The sequence below is a fragment of the Zalophus californianus genome, chromosome 8 (assembly GCF_009762305.2).
Source record: "Zalophus californianus isolate mZalCal1 chromosome 8, mZalCal1.pri.v2, whole genome shotgun sequence".
Classification (NCBI taxonomy): Eukaryota; Metazoa; Chordata; class Mammalia; order Carnivora; family Otariidae; genus Zalophus; species Zalophus californianus.
The window spans coordinates 51085275-51106316 of record NC_045602.1 but is presented as its reverse complement, the minus strand read 5'-3'; the positions used below and the strand labels follow the sequence as shown (position 1 = coordinate 51106316).

General features: G+C 36.6%; 1 protein-coding gene across 7 annotated transcripts in view; it reads right to left on the bottom strand.

Annotated features, from left to right (window-relative positions):
* Positions 1-21042, bottom strand: part of EXOC6B (exocyst complex component 6B) — a 610253-nt gene that overhangs the window by 237726 nt on the left and 351485 nt on the right. The window lies entirely within an intron of this gene.

Here is a 21042-nt window from a genome sequence, read left to right as displayed (position 1 = left end):
TATATAGTATACCAAACTGTTATATATAATTATTTGTTTTTGAAAAACATGGCTATGTTTATCTAACTCTAGGTACAGAAGAATACACTCCATCCTCTATTAATTTAAGAAACTGATGCTCAATTTATGTGATTGGACAGTTGTTCACAAAATCAACTTATGATGAAACAGGTAACAGCTTGCATAGATAGAGGAAAATAATGTATTTTCAATACATTTTTTTCATGTATTCTCACTTGATGTGTACTTGAAACAATAACCTGTGGGAGGAAAGTTTAGATATATATTATCATAGTCTCTCAATTAACAAAGGGATTTTATCGTGGGAACACAGGATAAATGAACTAAATATTAAACCAAACATACCACGTAGACAACTAAAATAGTGGCTATACATAACATTAAAGTAAAATAGGAAAATCAGCAAAAATTACTATATGTTGGTTTAGAGCATCTACTTAAATCAATATTATATTCAAACCTAAACAGCTCAAATCAGAGTTCTTTAAAAAGACTGAGTGCAGGGCCGCCTGGGTGGCTCAGTTGGTTAGGCGACTGCCTTTGGCTCAGGTCATGGTCTCAGGGTCCTGGGATCGAGCCCCGCATCGGGCTCCCTGCTTAGCAGGAAGCCTGCTTCTCCCTTTCCCACTCCCCCTGCTTGGTTCCCTCCCTCGCTCTCTCTCTCTCTCTCTCTCTCTGTCAAATAAATAAATAAAATCTTAAAAAAAAAAAAGACTGAGTGCAGTGCTGTCTTCGAACATCTGAACAGGAGCTTCACCACGGATCAAGCCCCAGCTCTGCCCAGTTATGGACAGGACACTGTAATTGTCACAGTTGCATCTGGGAAGATGGCTAAGGGCTCTGAGGAGAGATGTGGTGTCATCAGCATTCTTTGTATCTTCACAAATTAAAAAGAGTTGTATGGGATTCCAGAGTGCCAGACAGGGAAATAAAAGAAAAGCATACAGTTGCCAGTCTATTGTTTCACTTGTATTCAAGCCTATAAGGAAAATAATTCTCAGCTCATATTATATAGACTTTGGAAGTCTTACACCAGAGCAGTCAGCTATAAATTACGTTCTAATTCTTTACCTATGCAAGGTGAAAGACCTGTACTCTGAAAACTTTAACACTGATGAAAGAAACTGAAGACAATGCAAACAAATGGAAAGATAACCCATGTTCATGGATTGGAGGAACAATTATTGCTAAATGTCCATATTACCCAAAAGAATCTATAGATTTAATATAATCCCTCTCAAAATACCAACAGCATTTTTCACAGAACTAGAACAAATAATCCTAAAAGTTGTATGGAACCACAAAAGACCCCAAGTACCCAAAGCAATCCTAAAAAAGAACAAAACTGGAGGTATCACAATCCCTGATTTCAAGATATACTACACAAAGCTGCAGAAATCAAAACAGTATGGTAATGGCACAAAAACAGACATACATATCAATGGAACAGAACAGACAGCCCAGGGGCGCCTGGGTGGCTCAGTCCTTAAGCGTCTGCCTTCAGCTGGGGTCATGATCCCAGGGTCCTGGGATAGAGCCCTGCATTGGGCTCCCTGCTCGGCGGAAATCCTGCTTCTCCCTCTCCCACTCCCCCTGCTTGTGTTCCCTCTCTCACTGTGTTTCTCTCTGTCAAATAAATAAATAAAATCTTTAAAAATAATAAAAAAAAAAAGAACAGAGAGCCTAGAAATAAACCTATGATTATATGGTCAATTAATCTTTGACATAGCAGGAAAGAATAGGAAAAAGACAGTCTCTTCAACAAATTATGTTGGGAAAACTGAACACCTACATGCAAAAGAATGCAACTGGAACACTTCCTCAGACCATACACAAAAATAAACTCAAAATGGATTAAAAACCTAAATATGAGACCTGAAACCATAAAAATCCTAGAAGAGAGCACATAATGTCTCTGACATTGGGCATAGCAACATTTTCCTAGATATGTTTCCTACCGCAAGGAAAACAACAGCAAAAATAAACTATTGGGACTATATCAAAATAAAAAGCTTCTGCACAGCAAAGGAAACAAACATCAAAACTAAAAGGCAACCACTGAATGGGGGAAGATATTTGCAAATGACATATTTGATAAAGGGTAGTTTCCAAAATATATAAAGAACCGATACAATTCAACACCCAAAAAACAAATAACCCAATTAAAAAATGGGGATCGAGCCCCGCATCGGGCTCCCTGCTCTGCAGGAAGCCTGCTTCTCCCTCTCCCACTCCCTCTGCTTGTGTTCCCTCTTTCGCTGTGTCTCTCTCTGTCAAATAAATAAATAAAATCGTAAAAAAAAAAAATGGGCAGAAGACACAAACAGACATTTCTCCAAAGACGTCATGTAGATGGCCAACAGACACAGGAAACAGTGCTTAACATCACTCATCATCAGGAAAATGCAAATCAAAACCACAATGAGGTATTACCTCACACCTGTCAGAACGGCTAGAATCAAAAACACAAGAAACAACAAGTGTTGGCAAGGATGTAGAGAATGCACTGTTGGTAGGAATGCAAACTGGTGGAAAGAGAATGGAGGTTCCTCAAAAAATTAAAAACGGAATTACCATATGATCCCATAATTGCACTATTGGGTGTTTATCCAAAGAATACAAAAAGACTAATTCAAAGAGATATATGCACCCTATGTATATTGAAGCATTATTTACAACAGCCAAATTATGGAAGCAGCCCAAGTGTCCATCAATAGATGAATGGATAAAGAATATGTGGTATATATACACAATGTAATATTACTCAGCCATAAAAAAGAATAAAATCTTGCCATTTGCAACAACATGGATGGAGCTAGAGAATGTAATGCTTAATGAAGTAAGTCAGAGAAAGACAAATACCATATGATTTCACTCAAATGTGGAATTTAAGAAATAAACAAACAAAGAAAAAAGGAGACAAACCAAAAACCAGACTCTTCACTACAGAGAACAAACTGATGGTTACCAGAGGAGAGGTAGGTGGGGGGTGGGGGTGGGGTGAAATAGGTGATGGGGATTAAAGAGTGCACTTATCATGATGAGCACTGAGTGAGGCATAGAATTGTTGAATCACTATATTGTACACCTGAAACTAATATAACACTGTAATGGAATTAAAATTTTAAAAAATAAAATAAATCCTTTACCTTTGCTGTTTATGTTCCTAATTCCACTTTCCTATTTATCTTGTAGCATTATCTTTTTTCCCCAGTTATTGGAAGACAGAGTTATAACAAACTTTTAGAATAGATTCTTCCCATAAGTTCTACAACTATGTTGGATCAAACATAAGTATTTAATAACTAAATAAGAGCAATACGAGAAATATAAGGTCAAAATCACTCCAAATCCAGGCCTTGATTTAAAATTATCTTCACTATTGGTATAATTTTTAATATGTTTTTATAGTTACTCTGCTGGATGACCTCTAAACATTATACACACACCATGTCAAATTATTCACCAAGTTATTCCTCATATGTGATTCTAGCACACAGAGGAAGAAGCACGGGAATCTCAGGGTTGGAAGACTCAGAGTCCTAGTCTAACACTTTGTGCTATGCATGTATCACCTTTACAACATTCCATTAAAAGCATCTGTTCTCTATTCTAATGTTGACCATGAATTAACTAGTTCATGCTTTATTTAATTTTCCTCTCTCTACTTCTACTTGTTAGATCCATTCAAAACAGTTCTAATCCATGTTCTATGCAACCACTTTTTCCAGCATTTGGCTTTCCCATTTCTAGAAGAAGAAACGGAGGGCCATTGGGTATCCACATTTTACTCTAAATAAAAGGTTGCAAATTAATGGTAAGAGTCAGTAACAAACTCACTCTATCCTTTGGAAAAATAATAAATAGACAAAATGAGCTCTCCAGAAAATTGTGCCAGGTTCCCCAGTATTCACATACCCTGTTAAAGCAGACAGGGTAAAATGGACTGCAAGGAGATCCAAAGGAAAAAGGGAAAAGAAGCTAAACTCTGGTATTTAGACAAGATCACTCTCTCAGGGTGCCTCCCAGGTTTTTGGACTAGAAGCACTTAAGCCAAATATCTGCTCAGTTTCCAAAGAGACATCAGAGACAGCCTGGCAGGTTTACCAGAGGGCCCTTAAAGGCAAAGGTCATATACTGTGAAGTGTATAGAGCCATTAAAAGTTAATCACACGATTTCCACATGATTAAAAAAAAGTAGAGGAATTAAACAGTGGGAGAGGTTACTAGTTAACTCATGGCAAAACAGTATCAAGGTGAATCATAGACAAGTTATCCGTAAAGACATTATAGTTTGGTAGTCTTGGGTAGTGGCTTTTCATGAAAAGCAGATGAAATGCTATATAACATAATTAGAGGAATTCATCGAATCAGACAAAAGGTCACTGGACATTCCTCATGACTTTCTGCAGTTAGCATCAGTAATACAATTGTGCCAGTTCTAGCAAACTTGCCTCAATAGCATAAAATAGGTGTGATTAGGTCTAATCATAGCCATATTATCCGCAGTAGACTGGGGCCATGAACTAACATCAGGGCTGAACTAGGACTAAGTCTAATCACAGCCATATTATCTGCAGTAGACTGGGGCCATGAACTAACATCAGGGCTGAACTAGGACTAGTCTAATCACAGCCATATTATCTGCAGTAGACTGGGGCCATGAACTAACATCAGGGCTGAACTAGGACTGGAGCGTTGAGCATTACTACTGAAACTCAACATGCTATAAAACTGATGCTCATTAGACTCAGACCCTGCCCTACACCTGGGAACCAGGTTCCACCAGTAAGGTAAAGAGATAAACAAAAAACACTGGAAGGATCCCCATGGGCCACTGTTAAAGGAAAGGGAAACCCTAAAGAAAGAGCACAATTAAATGTCCCCTCGGGAACTGACATTTCATATTTCCTTTACCACCTATGAGGTAGCAAATCAACACTATTCCTTTAATAACAAAATAACTAATGTCTCTTGTATATATTGTAGAAGGATTTTTAAGTTTTAATAATAACAATATCTCTCATATAAGATTTAACATTATCTGTTATAAATATAATAACTGATATTTACTAAATGCTGACTACACGGTAGGCTATGTTGTTATTTACTACATATAAAGGTTTATGGTTTTAGGATAATATTATCTTGAATAATTCACTTCCTGAAATAAAAAACTCTTCCAGGCTTGTAACTGTTACTGAAAAAATATCTGTGATCTAGAGGAATCTAACATCACACAAATATTTACTTTTGTAATCTTTCCCTTTTCCTCTCCAACCTACCAATAAACATGAATGCTTCAAGTTACCTGCAATGTTTGAATCATCAACAAAAGTATATTGAAGCTATATAATTAAAAAATGCAGACTCGTAAGGAGCAGAGATTACATATACCAACACTATAGAACGGACAACTCCATTCTGCTTTGGAAGAAAACAGAAGGACAGGAAACCACAGGTATGGTACAGAGAAGTAGAATAGGAAAATGGTAATGTGCTCAATTTGCCATGACCAATATTTTAATTTCTTAGGGAGGAAAAAAAGTTTAATTTTGAAAATTACAGTAGAAAACATATTTATAGTTCTCAAAGGGTAATACGTATCATCAAAAGACACCAGTAAGAGAGTGAAAAGGCAAGCCAAAAACTAGGAGAAAATGTCCATGATACATACATCCTATAAAGGACTCATAACCACAAGAGTAGTTCTCGAAATGTCATCTGCAGATGCCTGAGGGTCCTTTGGACCCCTCTCAAGGTGTCCACAAAGTCAAAACGATTTTCATAATAACGCTAAGATATTGTCTCTTTCACTGTGTTGACATTGGCACTGATGATATTTCACTTGTGTTGACATATGCAAAGGCAATGACTGGCAAAACTACTGGTCCTTAGCATGAATTAAGCTTATGATACCAAACTGTACTAAGCAATCCTTGTATTCTTCAATGCCAGGCAGTCACAATAAAACATATGCCAGTTTCATTTAAGAACGTCTTTGATGAAGCAGTACAAATTATTAATTTTATTAAATCTCAACTCTTCAGTATGTCTTTCTGATATTCTGTGGGACAAATTGGGAAGTATGCATAAAACATTTATGTTGCATAGCAAAGTATGTTAACTGTCTCAAGGAAACACATTTGTGTAATTGTTTGGGTTGCAAGCTGAACTAGCCCTGTCTTCATCGAACGCCCTTTTCACTTGAAAGAATAGCTGACAGACAAATTATGGTTATTCAGGCTTGGGTTTTCGGTAGGCATTTTCTTCGAAATAATTGAAATGAGCCTGCCACTTTAAAGAAAACAACTGACAGTATTAGTTGTCAATGACACAATTCAAGCTTAGAAACAAAATTTCAAATTTTGGAAAACTAGTATCTGCCACCATGATATAGCTTCCCAATATTTAAAAGACTTTTTAACTGAGACTGGTGGTAATATTACTAAGTGCGGGATGTGCTTTTTGATACTAAAAATGTGCCAACATTGGGAAGATCTGCATAACTGAGTGAAACGATATATGCATGATGCTACAAAATCACATATAGGTAAAAGATCTATTCAAAGGACAAAACAGATCAATGAACTTTAAGGTAACAGAATATGAAAAATTCATTGATAAGGTTTCAGATTCTATTTTACAACCAACCTTTACAAAACTATCCTGTGTCAAGTATTGCTGTAATATCTAAGAATACTAACAATAATCTGAAAAGGCTGCTTTATCCAACATATCTGCAAGGCTAGATTTTCTCATATACTTTAAACAATTTATCACAACAGACTGATCCAGAAGCAGATTTGAAATATCTGACATTCTTCTATTAAGCCAGACATTAAAGTTGTATAAACTATAAAAGAATACCATTCTTCTCATTAAATTTCTTTTGTTTTGGAAAATGTAGCTAGTTTTCTTAAAAAGTATATTATTCAGGGGTGCTCGGCTACGGGCTGACCGGATCCTGAGGTGAATTTGTAGACTTCACCTGGGGTCCGTGGGGCCCCTGCAGCCCGGAGCAGACGAGGCTCGTCCCGGCCGGGTGCCGGCGCCATGGGGGCGGAGAAGAAGGTGCTGCCGGTTAAGGAGGCCTTTCAGCTGGCGCAGCAGCCGCACCAGAACCAGGCGAAGCGGGTGGTGGCGCTGAGCCGCACCTACCGCACTGACTGAAGCAAATAGCAATGAAGTTCAGTGTTTGTTGTGCCAGATTCTAAATAAGTTCTTGGGAAATATGCTGGAAAAAGGCCAGATTGATAATGTTTTGTGCATAAAATGGATGAAGCTCTTCTTACTAGACTAAAAGATAAAATCCAAATGTGAGATACAGGCAGTCCTGGCTCTTTCCAGACTTAAGACCTATGGGTAATGATTGCCCCATAAAGATTTTATTTATTTGACAGAGAGAGCACAGGCAGAGGGAGAGAGAGAGAGAAGCAGGCTCCCTGCTGGCGGGGAGCCCGATGTGGGACTCAATCCCAGGACCCTGGGATCATGATCTGGGCCGAAGGCAGCCGCTTAACCAACTGAGCCACCCAGGCGTCCCGTCATGAACTAAACTTCTATCAGCCTTCTTAAACATGTATAAGAATTTCTCTGGCTAATAATGCCTAGAGGCAGTGTTAGGGACTGGATTGTGTGTCCACAAAATTCATATGTTGAAGCCCTAACTCCAAATACCTCAGAATGTGACTTTATGTGAAGATAGGATCTTTAAAGAGGTGATTAAGTTAAAATAAGGCCTTTGAGAAGGGGCCCTCATCCAGTCTGACTGGTGTTTTATAAGAAAAGGAAATTAGAACATGTCCATGTAGAAAGGAAAGGCCATGTGAGGGCACTGCAAGAGGACATCTATGTATAAACCAAGAAAAGAGGCCTCAAGAACCCAAACCTGTCAACACTTTGATCTTTGGACTTCTAGCCTCCAGAACCAAGAAAATAAATTTCTTTTGTTTAAGCCACCTAGTCTGTAGTATTTTTGTTATGGCAACCCTAGTGAACTAATAAAGTTAGAATTGTTAGATGGTAGGATTATGTACATGTTCAGCTTAAGTAATAATACTGATTTTTTTTAAGTAATTGGACTAATTTGCAGTCCTATTAGCAGTGTATGAGAATTCTTGTTTTGCATTCTTGCCCAAAAGTGATATTGTCAGGCTTTACCTTTTCTAGTTTGATAGGGGAGGAATGAAATCTTAATGGTCATTTTAATTACATTTTCCTGACAGCTAAGAGTTGAATATCTTCATATGTTTCTTGTTTCTATATCAATAAAATGCTTTTTATATCTTTGTCTAAAAAAAAAAGTATATTATTCAGGCTAACAGATAATGAGTATGTTATTGTTATTTGAAAATAAATATTTTCAAAATTACTCAGTCTCAATTTCAAATATGATAAATACTGATAGCTATAAATAGCATAAACGAAAGATCTTTGAATTCCTCAGTAACTTTTACTTTTTTTTTTTAGAGAAAGGTGGGAGGCGGGGAGGGATAGAGGGAGAATCCACACCGGGCGTGGAGCCTGATGCAGGGCTCGATCTCATGACCCTGAGATCATGACCTGAGTCAAAATCAAGAGTCTGATGCTTAACTGACTGAGCCACCCAGGTGCTCCCCCCAATAACTTTTAATAGTGTAGAGTCTGAAGACCAAAAGTTTGGGTATAGCTATATTAGCTTCCTATTGCTCCTATACCAAATTACCACAAATTTAGTGTCTTAAAACAATACAGATTTATTATCTTACAGTTCTGGGGGTTAGAAGTCCAAGATAGGTCTTATTAAAACTAAGACAACATTCCTTCTGAAGGCTCTAGGTAGGGGAAAATCTGTTCCTTGCTTTTTTCAACTTCTAGAGGCTTTCTCACATTCCGTGGCTCCTGGCTACATCACTCTGACCTTTGCTTCTGTCACTACATCTCCTTTACTGTGACACTCTTACCGCCCTTTTATAAGGACTCTTGAGATTATATTAACTAATCTATATTACTTCTATATGCAATGGATATACCTCACCATTGTTATACTGAGCCTAAGAAATGACACAATAGAGTATATACAGTATCATTCCATAGATTAGCAAAACCAAGCTATGCTATTAAAAGTACAGACAGGGGCGCCTGGGTGGCTCAGTCAGTTAAGGGTCTGTCTTTGGCTCAGGTCATGATTCCAGGGTCCTGGGATCGAGCCCCTAGTCGGGCTCGCTGCTCAGCGGAGAGCTTGCTTCTCCCTCTTCCTCTCCCCCTTCTTGTGCTCGCTCTCTCTCTCACTCACTCTCTCTCAAATAAATAAATAAAATCTTAAAAAAATAAAAGAACGGATAATGATTACCTTCAGGAAGAAAGGTACAGATTTGATGGGGGAAAGGCTAAAAGGGTCTTCTGGGAAACTGATAATGTTGTTTCTTGATCTGCATGCTGAAAACACAAGACTATCTACTTTGTGAACATTCTTCAAACTATATGTAATTTGTTTATTTTTCGACGTTTGTTATTCTTCAATTTAAAAACAAACAGCAGGGCGCCTGGGTGGCTCAGTCAGTTAAATGTCTGCCTTTGGGTCGGGGTCATGATCTCAGGGTCCTGGGATCAAACTCCCTGCTCAGCGGGGAGTCTGCCTCTCACTCTCCCTCTGTGCTCTCTCTCTCTCTCTCTCTCAAATAAATAAAATCATTTAAAAAATAAAAAATAAAAACAAACAGGAAATGAAGTTATTCCCTTTTCTAAAAGATGAACTATTTTTTCTAAAAAACTACATTTTTCCAGGGGCCTCTTAACTAAAACAATGAGCCACAGGGGTCACCATATCTGTTTTAAAACAGAGAAATATCGATATGATCAACATGGCACCAAAAACAGAGTTCTAAAAAAAATCCTCAAATTGTATACAGCTCTAGTCCAAAGCTAGGTTCACATGTAGGAAAAAATAGGCACAGAGGAAAATTACCTTTAAAAGGGTTTTATGTTAGACTGCTTGAAACTGTAGAATTAGGATCTGTCTATTGAAAGACAGCTTCCCTTATGATTTCAGCTCAGGTCATGATCTCAAGGGTCGTGGGATCAAGCCCCACACTGGACTCAGTGCTCAGCAGGGAACCTGCTTGAGATTTTCTTGCTCTCGCCCTCCCTCTGCCCCTCCCCCTACTTGCGTGCTCTCTTTCTCTTCAGACAGCTTTCCATTTTCAGGTCCTTGTCACCTCTTGATCCTAACGCTATCTGCCAAAGGAGCTATCAAGATACACACCGATTAAAGGAAACTTAAAATAAAAACAATAAATAGCATCTACCAAAACAGAACAAAACACACATATACAAACAAGGAACTTAAAACTTCCTTGCTTTGTTAGTTTGACAATCCCTGTAAGTATTGACAAAAGTCTCCATCCCGGAACAGTTAAAGATAGTAAATCATTTATTTTCAGAAATACTGTAAAGGCAATCAGATTATCCTAAATGAAATATAAATAACAAGTATATATTCTAAACAGAAACTCTTTTAAAAAATAGAATGCATTCAGGGAAGCATTTCAACGTAGAAAATTCATTTTTTGGCTCTGTGTGTGTGTGTATGTGTGAGAGAGAGAGAGACAGACTCTAATCACGTTTTAAGAAAGTAGTTTTTCCTTGAACAGGGTCTGGACCTCATCTACAGCCAGGGAGCTAAAGCAACAAGCCTGCAGTTGCTAATTCAAAGTAGGAGGGGTCCCCAGGGGCAAGTATGCACCGTGTCTGATTTCCAATAATGTGTGTTATTTGTTTGGAGAAGTTCAAGCACTTACTAAACCATATTAAAACTGTGGCTATAAACCACCATGAAAGTATTGCAGAACAGTGGCATGTACCAGATTCCTATTCACTGAACTGTGAACTCCTCACCCCACAACATGTGCACTGAATGTGCTAGAGTATCTTGGCACCAATCAGCAGGCTCAAATTTGCCATCTTGTCGAAGAAGTAAAAATGTAATTTAGAATGACCTAACTGCAATATTTCCAAGTAGCAGTATTTTCTTCCTTGTGAACTTGAATAAATACCTTTGCAGTGTTTTCCCAACTTCATTCTCAATGAGATGGAACTGTAAAGCCAAATAAATTTACATGAAAGAGTAATAATAGAAAAGATGTCCTACGATGGGGAGCAGTCATCTGAGTTGGAAGTCACTGTTCCATGTGCCATATTCCTGTTACGCCCATCCAGTCTCATCATGACATTCACTGGATACTTACTTAGTGCTGGAGGACATATTAAAAAGTCTTAAGACATTTCTTTTCTGCAAAGAACTTGTAACCTGAGAGATGATAAAGGGAATATATTTTTTTAAAATCCCTAAACCAGTTGTTTAAGATAATATATTTTAAGTTTTAAGTAGAGAATGGAGACAATAAGATCTATATGAGTTGACAAGAAAGTCAAGCCCTTGGGATATGACTTGTGGGGAAGAGGGAGACTTGTCCAGAAAGACTTCACTGGGAAAATAGGCTTTGAATTGTATTTTAAAGGAAAGAAAGATCAAAAGTGAGATGAGAAGTCCTTCCAAGGAGAAAGAAAACCATGAACAAAAGTCTACAGTCAGAAATGAGCAGTATGTTTGGGAACAATGAACAGATATACTTGGCTGAAGTCAAGGATTTATGTGGAGGAATTATGGGAAATATATGTAATGTGAATAAGAGTTACCCTAGAAAAAGTATGAATCATTGAAAATGTCTGAGCAGAGGGTATGACAGACACACCAGTGTTTATGAAATACACATCGAAAATAAACTGGCATAAAGAGAAACTCTGCATTATGTTTTTCCTTCAATGTCTGCATTATGTTCTTCCTTCAGTGACCACATACCCTCAGTTGTCCTCAGTAGTGACTTATTATTTCTGGCCTAATCTTGATCATGCTTTTTCAGTCCCTTTGCCTAGAACTTTGCTAGGATACCTTAGTTCAAGAGAACCCCTACAGGTACGTGCACCCCAATGTTGATAGCAGCAACGTCCACAATAGCCAAATTATGGAAAGAGCCAAGATGTCCATCGACAGATGAATGGATAAAGAAGATATGGTATATATACACAATGGAATATTATGCAGCCATCAAAAGGAATGAGATCTTGCCATTTGCAACGACGTGGATGGAAATGGAGGGTGTTATGCTGAGTGAAATAAGTCAATCAGAGAAAGGCATGTATCATATGACCTCACTGATATGAGGAATTCTTAATCTCAGGAAACAAACTGAGGGTTGCTGGAGTGGTGGGGGGGTGGGAGGGATGGGGTGGCTGGGTGATAGACATTGGGGAGGGTATGTGCTATGGTGAGCGCTGTGAATTGTGCAAGACTGTTGAATCACAGATCTGTACCTCTGAAACAAATAATGCAATATATGTTAAGAAAAAAAAAAAGAAGATAGCAGGAGGGGAAGAATGAAGGGGAGTAAATTGGAGGGGGAGATGAACCATGACAGACAATGGACTCTGAAAAACAAACTGAGGGTTCTAGAGGGGAGGGGGGTGGGGGGATGGGTTAGCCTGGTGATGGGTATTAAAGAGGGTACGTTCTGCATGGAGCACTGGGTGTTATGCACAAACAATGAATCATGGAACACTACATCAAAAACTAATGATGTAATGTATGATGATTAACATAACAATAAAAAATTTAAAGAGAAAAAAAAAAAAGAGAACCCCTACAAATTCCAAACTTCCTCCTTTAGTCTTTGAAATTTTAGGGAAAAAGCAAGTAGTTTACTATAGCAAAAAGATCATGGGCTTCATCAGAAAGCTGAAGCAACCTAAATCTCTATTCCACCATATATTGACTTGTATGAACTTGGCCAATAATTTACCTATCTCCGCCTAAATTTAATCTGTAAAAAGGGGTTGCTCTGAAGAATGAAATGAGCTAAATGAAGAAGATTGAAATCTTTCACTATTGTAATTTATGAGCAAAGGCAAGTCTGACCTGGAAGAAGCAAACAAAGAGCTAAGCATTTCTTAATAAAGCAAATGCTTATTTTTTAAATGCCAATAACAAAAAAATTATAAAACAGCAACTTTGAAAAGATTAGGAAGTCACACCACAAACAATTATTTACATTTCGTATATTTCCTACTGAACATTTTCCCCACTACTAACATGTTTTTAGAGTTTTTACATACTTGCAATCGTGTTTGTAAAATTTTCATTTTGCTTTTATCACTTAACACTATGTTATAAATAGTTTGCAGTGCAGTATTATTACTTAATATTCACAAAATTAGTTTTAACAAATACATAATAGTTCCTTGATCAATAGTATGTAGTTTATATAGCCATTTACCTGTTATTACACAGTTAAGGTTGTTTTTAATTATTTGTTCTTATAAGCAATGTTGATATAATTGTTTTGTCCTCAGAGAATACCCAGCTTTCCACTACCCCAGTACCAATGCACCTTTGCATTGCAGAGTAGCCTCCTTCCCATTTGATAAAGGTATCTGAGATATTAGAATGACCAGACAGAGCAGTATCCAAGATGTTCTCACTGGTACCTCTGATTCTAACTAGTGTATTAGATATGGAGAACTGGAGCATTTTGTGGTCCTTTAAGCACCGGAATCTCCTTATTTTCTACCTTATCTCTTAGTATTTGGAATCAAACATTCTTAATCTTTATTTTAATAATTATGAGAGCAAGAGATCACTATTAAAGAGTCAAAGGACTACTGGCTGAATACTACCAGGTAGATTGACTGTGGTTGGGGAAAATAGTTTTCTGGAGGAAAAGTGCTACCTAATAGCTCGACACACAAAAATGTCTCTGAAGAAATATAAAACTCTTAAAGGATGTAAGTCACTAACTAAACTCACAACCCCAATACCACAGTAGGGAGCAAATCCGTTGATTTCAAAATACTCTATGTAGCTCAAATAACCAAAATCTTAACAGCACAGAAACAGGGAACATTGATTTCTCAGTAGGCAGAGAAATTATTCTCAAATCTATAATTTGCTCCATCAGAGGGGAAAAATATCAAAAAAGAAAAAAATTCCTTGGACAGTGGATCTACCTATATAATTATTCTGAAGAAAAAATTGACTGATATCCTGAAGGCTCTGATGCCCTCGGTTCCTTGAAAACACCCGAAACTTCCTGACAGGCATGCCTCATTTTATTGCACTTCACTTTACTTCACTTGGAGATACTTGGTTTTTGGTAAATTGAAGGTTCAAGGGCAGTAGAGGAAGTAACTGAAGATGTGGTGGAAATAGCAAAGAACTAGAATTAGAAGTGAAGCTTGAATATGGGACTGAATTGCTGGGATCTCATGATAAAACCTGAACAAATGAGGAGTCATTTCTTATGGATGCATGAAGAAAGTGGTTTCTTGAGATGGAATCTACTCCTGGTGAAGATGCTGTGAAGATGGTTGAAATGACAACAAATGACTTGGTAGAACATTACAGAAACTTAGTGGATAAAGCAGTGGCAGGGTTGGAGAGGATTGATTCCAATCTTGAAAGAGGTTCTTACAGTGGGTAAAATGTTATCAAATGGGATCACATGCTACAGAGAAATTATTCCTGTAAAGAAAAGACAATCAATGTGGAAAAGTTGATTGTCTTATTTGGAAAAAGTTGCCACAGCCACCCCGACCTTCAGTAACCATCACCTTGCTCAGTCCAGCAGCCATCTTCATAGAGGCAAGACCCTTCACCAGCAAAAACATTACAACTCATTAAAAGCTCAGAGATGATGGTTAGCATTTTTCAGCAATAAAACATTTTTCAAGTAAGTTATATATATTGGTGTTTTAAACATAAAGTTACTGTACACTTAAAAGACTACAGTATAGTGTAAACATAACTTACATGCACTGGGGAAGCCAAAAAAATTCATTTGACTTGCTTAATTGTGCTATTTGATTTATTGCTGTGGTCTGGAACCAAACCCACAATATCTCCGAGGCACTCCTCTATTTTGTTCAAGAGAACACTACAGGGATTGGGCTGATTTAGTGAAGTGTTATTACCATTAGATGAGAGAATTTCCACATGGGATGTCAGCTAAGGGAGCTAGGTGAGGGTAGAAACAGGCAACCTATTTTTAAAATTAAAATTCTGTCACTTGAAAAATAATGATTTTTTTTAATTTGGGTAAGTTTAAGGGAATATGGAAGGAGAAAGGCCCAATTAGAATTTTAACCCAAACTAACTTTAGGTCTTTGTCTCAGGATAATACTTTGTGACTTTGCTTTTTAATAATTAAGTGATTACTTTTAATGATATACATGATCCAAAAATGATTTTCAATCCCTAGGTAGGAATTCACTTAATTTATTATACAAAACAAGTAAACTTATTGTACACCATTTCATGCAAGGTACTGCACCATACACACAGGTAGAGACGATTCAAGCAAGGTCTCTATCTATCCACAGTTTGTAGCTAGAAATCAATCTAGTAGGCACAATGGTATAATGGAAAAGTTTTAAAGTCAAATAAATCTGTTTAAATCCTGACCCTGCCACCTATTTGTTGTATCTCTTACAAAGTATATAACTTCCCTGAGTTCATGTTCTCATTACTAAAATATACTACTACTCATCTGACTGAGGTATCGTGAGTCTTCATTAGTTGGGATGACATGTAACACATGTAAAACATCTGGAACACAGTAGGGACTTCTAAATTACCATGCTTCCTTTTCTGGACATAGGCACACAAATCAATAACACATCCCACCCAAGACAGGATTAGGTTAGTGCCATATAATAAGAGCCACAAAAAAGAAAGATGTCATGTCTGGTTAGGAGAACTGGAGAAGGCTTCATAGGAGGTGAAGGATTTGAAATGAGCCTTGAAGGATGGGTAATATTTCAATACACATAGCTAAAGTAGACAAAAAGTTATGAACAACACCAAAGGCAGAAAACAGTTGGATGTGCCTGACGAAGAGCATTACTTCAGTTTGGAAGGAATATCTTGGGCAAACAAAAAACCAAGAGAGACAAGGACAAAATGGAGGTCATATTAATGGAAAGTCTTGATGGTCACAGAGAAGAGTTTATACTTAACGGGAGGCACTGACACTTTCTAAATAGCAGAATCATTTGGTTAGTCCTGAGGCAGCAGCAGTTCACAGAATGAAATGCAGTGCTAAGAGAAATGTTGTTTAAAAGGGTTTTAGGCAGGAAAATTTCAGGAACTTTTATATAGAAAAGAACTTTCCCTTAAAGATGGCCCATCAAGTAACTGCCCAGGAAGGAAGGCCAAGGACAGGTATCACTGTATTTTTAGACAAAGAAACTAAGGCAAACCGAAATGGGTTAAGAGAGATCTTGACCCAGGTCGTATAAATTAACATTAAAGCAGACAGAGAAAACAAACTTAGGATTCCCTCCTCTGGGTCCGTTACTTGAGACTGCATTTCCTCTCTCTCATGCATTTCTCAAAGATAATTATCAGGATAACAAGGATAAATTCTCAAAAGTACGCTCTTATGCTGAGCATGCAAAATGGGTAGCTGTGCATGCAATTCTAAATCACACAACTGGAGCTGCAAACATGCTTGTGTACTAAACCTCATCTCTTAAAAGACAAGGCAACATTTTAGAATTCTAACTGTGGAAAACCTTATTATGACAATCACTTCTGGGTGCCTCGTGAAAACAGGGAGGCCACCTTGGTCATCAAAACTTCAAGGGGAAAATAGTTGCAAATTTCAGTAATTTCCCCCCCTTACCATTCAGTGTTCAGTGAAGTATAATCTAGGACATCCACTCCCATTCTCTCTTTCCCTCTCAATTCATTCTCTCTCTCTCTCTTTCACATACACACACCTACACACTGCCCCGTCCCTTTGGTTATGTTGCTAGTGTGATGACAAAACATCACTGAGAACTAAGAAAACCTGGGGATTTTAAAATATAATATAACAAGGCAGTCTGGCGTTTTCTTTACAGTTCTTTCCATATATATATAGTTCCTATTATTCAATCTCTCTTTGACAAGAGAGCCACTCTTGCTAGGGAATTTAAAATATGAAAAGAAATATTCATATTAATTAAAAAACAAATGATTTGGGGTTTTTTTTCTCAGAAATAGCTCCTCCCTCTCTCACCTTTCACTATAGTACACAAGAGCAAATTTCAGACACAGTTCTGTTTGGCTAATACATTTTACTAATATGAGCTTCCATGAAGACGATATTTAGCATTTTGGGGAACAAAATGCAAATGCTGGGCAGTCTCTTTTGCTGTCTGTGTAAAAACCAGAAGAAGGGGTAGTTTTAGAAGCTGTACCAATTTGATTCTAGAGAATATAATGGTTGGTGACTAGAAATACTTTTGAAACAGTGGCTTTAGAAAGAACATCTATATACTAGACCACACAGAAACATGGCATTTTGTGGAAGCAATACTGAAAATTTAGGGCTGTGAGTTACCTCTGACTTTGATTCTGGATAGTACGATCAACCTGATCAATACCGAGAGGTTACAGCATTTAGGTAGCAATGGCAGCTCAAAATAAACAAAAAAAGGAAAAATCCTCAACAAATTACTTACAGTATAGACATGAAAGAAAGGTCATAACTCTACTGGTGGAAAAAGCATATATTTTGTGTTACACGAGCAAGAGTCTCATTAACAGTACTGCTTCTAAATGGCCTGGACATTAAAGTCAGTATGGGGCTGACATATGATAGCTATTGTATATATAGGAACCAATGTATTATATGACATATGACACTCGCGCTTACTAGGGTGTCATTTTTATATTTTAAGAACAGAAAAGGGGAGCCTGGGTGGCTCAGTCGTTAAGTGTCTGCCTTCGGCTGAGGTCATGATCCCAGGGTCCTGAGATCGAGCCCCGCATCGGGCTCCCTGCTTGGCGGGAGGCCTGCTCCTCCCTCTCCCCCTGCTTATGTTCCCTCTCTCACTGTGTCTCTCTCTGTCAAATAAATAAAATCTTAAAAAAAAAAAAAAACAGAAAAAAAACAAGGAAGATGAATATAGGGAACACCTGTCCAGGGTAGCTTCGAATTTGAACTATTGCATTTTATTTCCCATGAATTCCAAAATCTGACTCACTCAAGTAACTGTACAATGCTGGGGGGAGACATTACGGCCAAAACGATTGGCCATTTCCCTTCCACAAAATGAAACACATTTGTAAAAATCTTTCTTCAATAAAAGTAGGTTTTTTTAAGTATACATTAATTATCAAGGACAAAATCCTCTTGGAACAGAGAATAATAATTCTAAATATCACCTTTCCCCACCCCCAGAATTATAAAAGCATAAGAGAAAAAATATTTTTTTAAACACAGATAAACAAAAAGAAAAAATAAAAGCTATACAGAGACTAGTATAGTTAAACCACGGAGTATGTAACTCTAGAGTTTTACTGTATATAATACAGATGATTAATGTATGTGTATCTATATTAATAAAAGTGAGATCATATAGTATAAAACTATTTTACAATCTGCTTTTCCAGTCAAGAAATAATTAACATATTTTAAATTGATAAATATCCATCACCACTAATTTAATGAGTGATTGAGATCATAGTATGTGAATATATAATAATTTATTGAGCTAATACATCTGTTACTGGCTTTTAATTTATTCCCCACTCCACTATGCAAAAGACAATACTATGTCAAACACACTTATATGTGAATTGTATAATACACCCATGATTATTTCATTAAGATTTCTAAAAGTAATCTCTAAAAATGGAACTAGATTGCAGGGTTAAAGGTAAGCAAATTTTAAGAGATTTTTGAGGCATTCTGAAAAACTGACCACCAAGAAGAATATACCAATTTTTACACCTTCCAGGAATGTATCAGAATACCTATTTGGGGAAATGTTTCTCATAAATATTGAATGTTATCATTTTCTTATTTACTTTTGGCAAATTTAGAGGGAAGAATATCCCACAATATTAATATACATGTCTTATTACCAGAGTTACACATTTTGCTCATGTTATCATTAGTCTTTTATTTTTCTTCTTTTCTGACTGCCTAAAATACAACATCTGCAAATTTTCCCAATAAGTTGCGCAGTCTTCTTACTGAGTTTGAAACAATGGGTTATATTGTTATATATTACAGATATTAACCTTTTGGAATGCTTGTTAATTACTTTTGTAGTAAGCTTACATTCTATTTCCTTTATTAATTCTTGTTAGGTATCTTACAAAACATCTTATGTGGCCAAATTATTAACCATTTCCTTAATGATTTCATTCCTTGGTGTCATCCTTATGACAGTGACTTATTTTCAGATTATAGAAATATTTGCTAATATTTTTATTGGTTCTCCCGTAATTTCTTTCTTTTTAAAAATGTAAACATGTTGGTGGGGGGATGGGGTAACTGGGTGATGGGCATTAAGGAGGGCACGTGATGTAATGAGCACTGGTGTTATATGTAACTGATGAATCACTAAATTCTACCCCCGAAACTAATAATATATTATATGTTAACTAACCTGAATTTAGATAAAATAAAAAAATTAAAAAATAAATTAAAATGTAAACATGCATTTGATCTAGAATTTATTTTGATATATGAAAACATCTTTTTATCCAAATTAGCAGATAGCAGTGGCAACAGCAATTGCTAATGTCACCTTTATCATATACTAAATTCTTACATGTACTTTTAACTATTTCCAGATTTTAGGTTCTCTTCCTCTAATCTATCAGTCTACTCCAGTGTGAGAAGGATATTAAATTATTTTTGGTTTATAATAATATTTCTACACTTGATAGGAAAAGACCACACTCAATTTACTTTTTCATATTTTTTGGCAAATACTATCCATTTTTGCGTGCAAATAAATTTTAGAATTATTTTGTTAAAATAATCCACCACCATCAAATTCACTTGTTATTCATGGTAATTAGATTAATTTTGGAAAAATTCTTTCCAATATGAAATTTTCCCACCTAAAAAATGCTATATGTATTTGCACATAATAAAGTCTCTTTTAAATTATTTTGTGACATGTTCTTCACATTAGTCCTACATATAACTTTTTAAGTATACTTACAGTGATGTTAAAATCCAATGATGAATCAGGCATTTTTTTTTTTGCAATATATTTTCTATGAGGGTATTGCTAATATAAGAGAAGCTGATTTGTTTTCTAAGTGGACCATCTAACCAACAAAAGTCTTATTGGTCCTATTATTTTTTCATTGATTTTTGGGGGGTTATCCAACCACATAGTAATAGATTTTTTAACTTTATTTATTTCATAGAACTTCTAAAGCACTAGTAAGAAGTATCTTCGCCATACTTTTGATGTAAATGCAAATAAGTGTTTTCAGCGTTCCACTGTTAAATCTATGGTGGTTGCTGAATTTCACATAGATGCTCTTTATCATGTTACTGAAATATTACATTGCTTGTATTTTAGTAAGTTTTTTTAAAATCAGGAGTGCAGGCTGGATGTTGTGCAATGCCTTTTTAGAATACACAAAGATAATGCTCATCTCTTTCACCTAGTAATGTGATAAATTAGATTAACAAATTTTCAAATATCAAACCATCCTTGCATCTCTAGAACGAATCCTACATAGTAGTGGTAAATTATTTTCTTAAAACACTTAGGAATTGACTTGCTAAAATTTATTTATTGGTTCATCATTTGCTCTTTTGCACTACTTTTGTCTTGCTTTGGTGTCAAGGTAAAGCTAGATGAAATAACCTAGTTTTCTGCAGGCCAATGCTCCCACCAAGCAATATAGAAGGCAGTGAAAAACAGAGAGACACCAAAGAGCTATTAGCCCATGATGGGAATGGGAATAAGACGATGAGGCTTAGCCCATGATGGGATTAAGACGATGAGGCTCAAACCATAACCCACCTGCCCACAGTACCTACTTAGTAATGGAAGGGATAAACCAATTCTGGTGGGAGATGTTACCACCTGGAACCTCTACATGTTTTAAATGCAATGTCTAACACCAACCAAAAAATAATAGGAAGAGATAGGATCACATGACTGATAACCAGGAAAAAATAA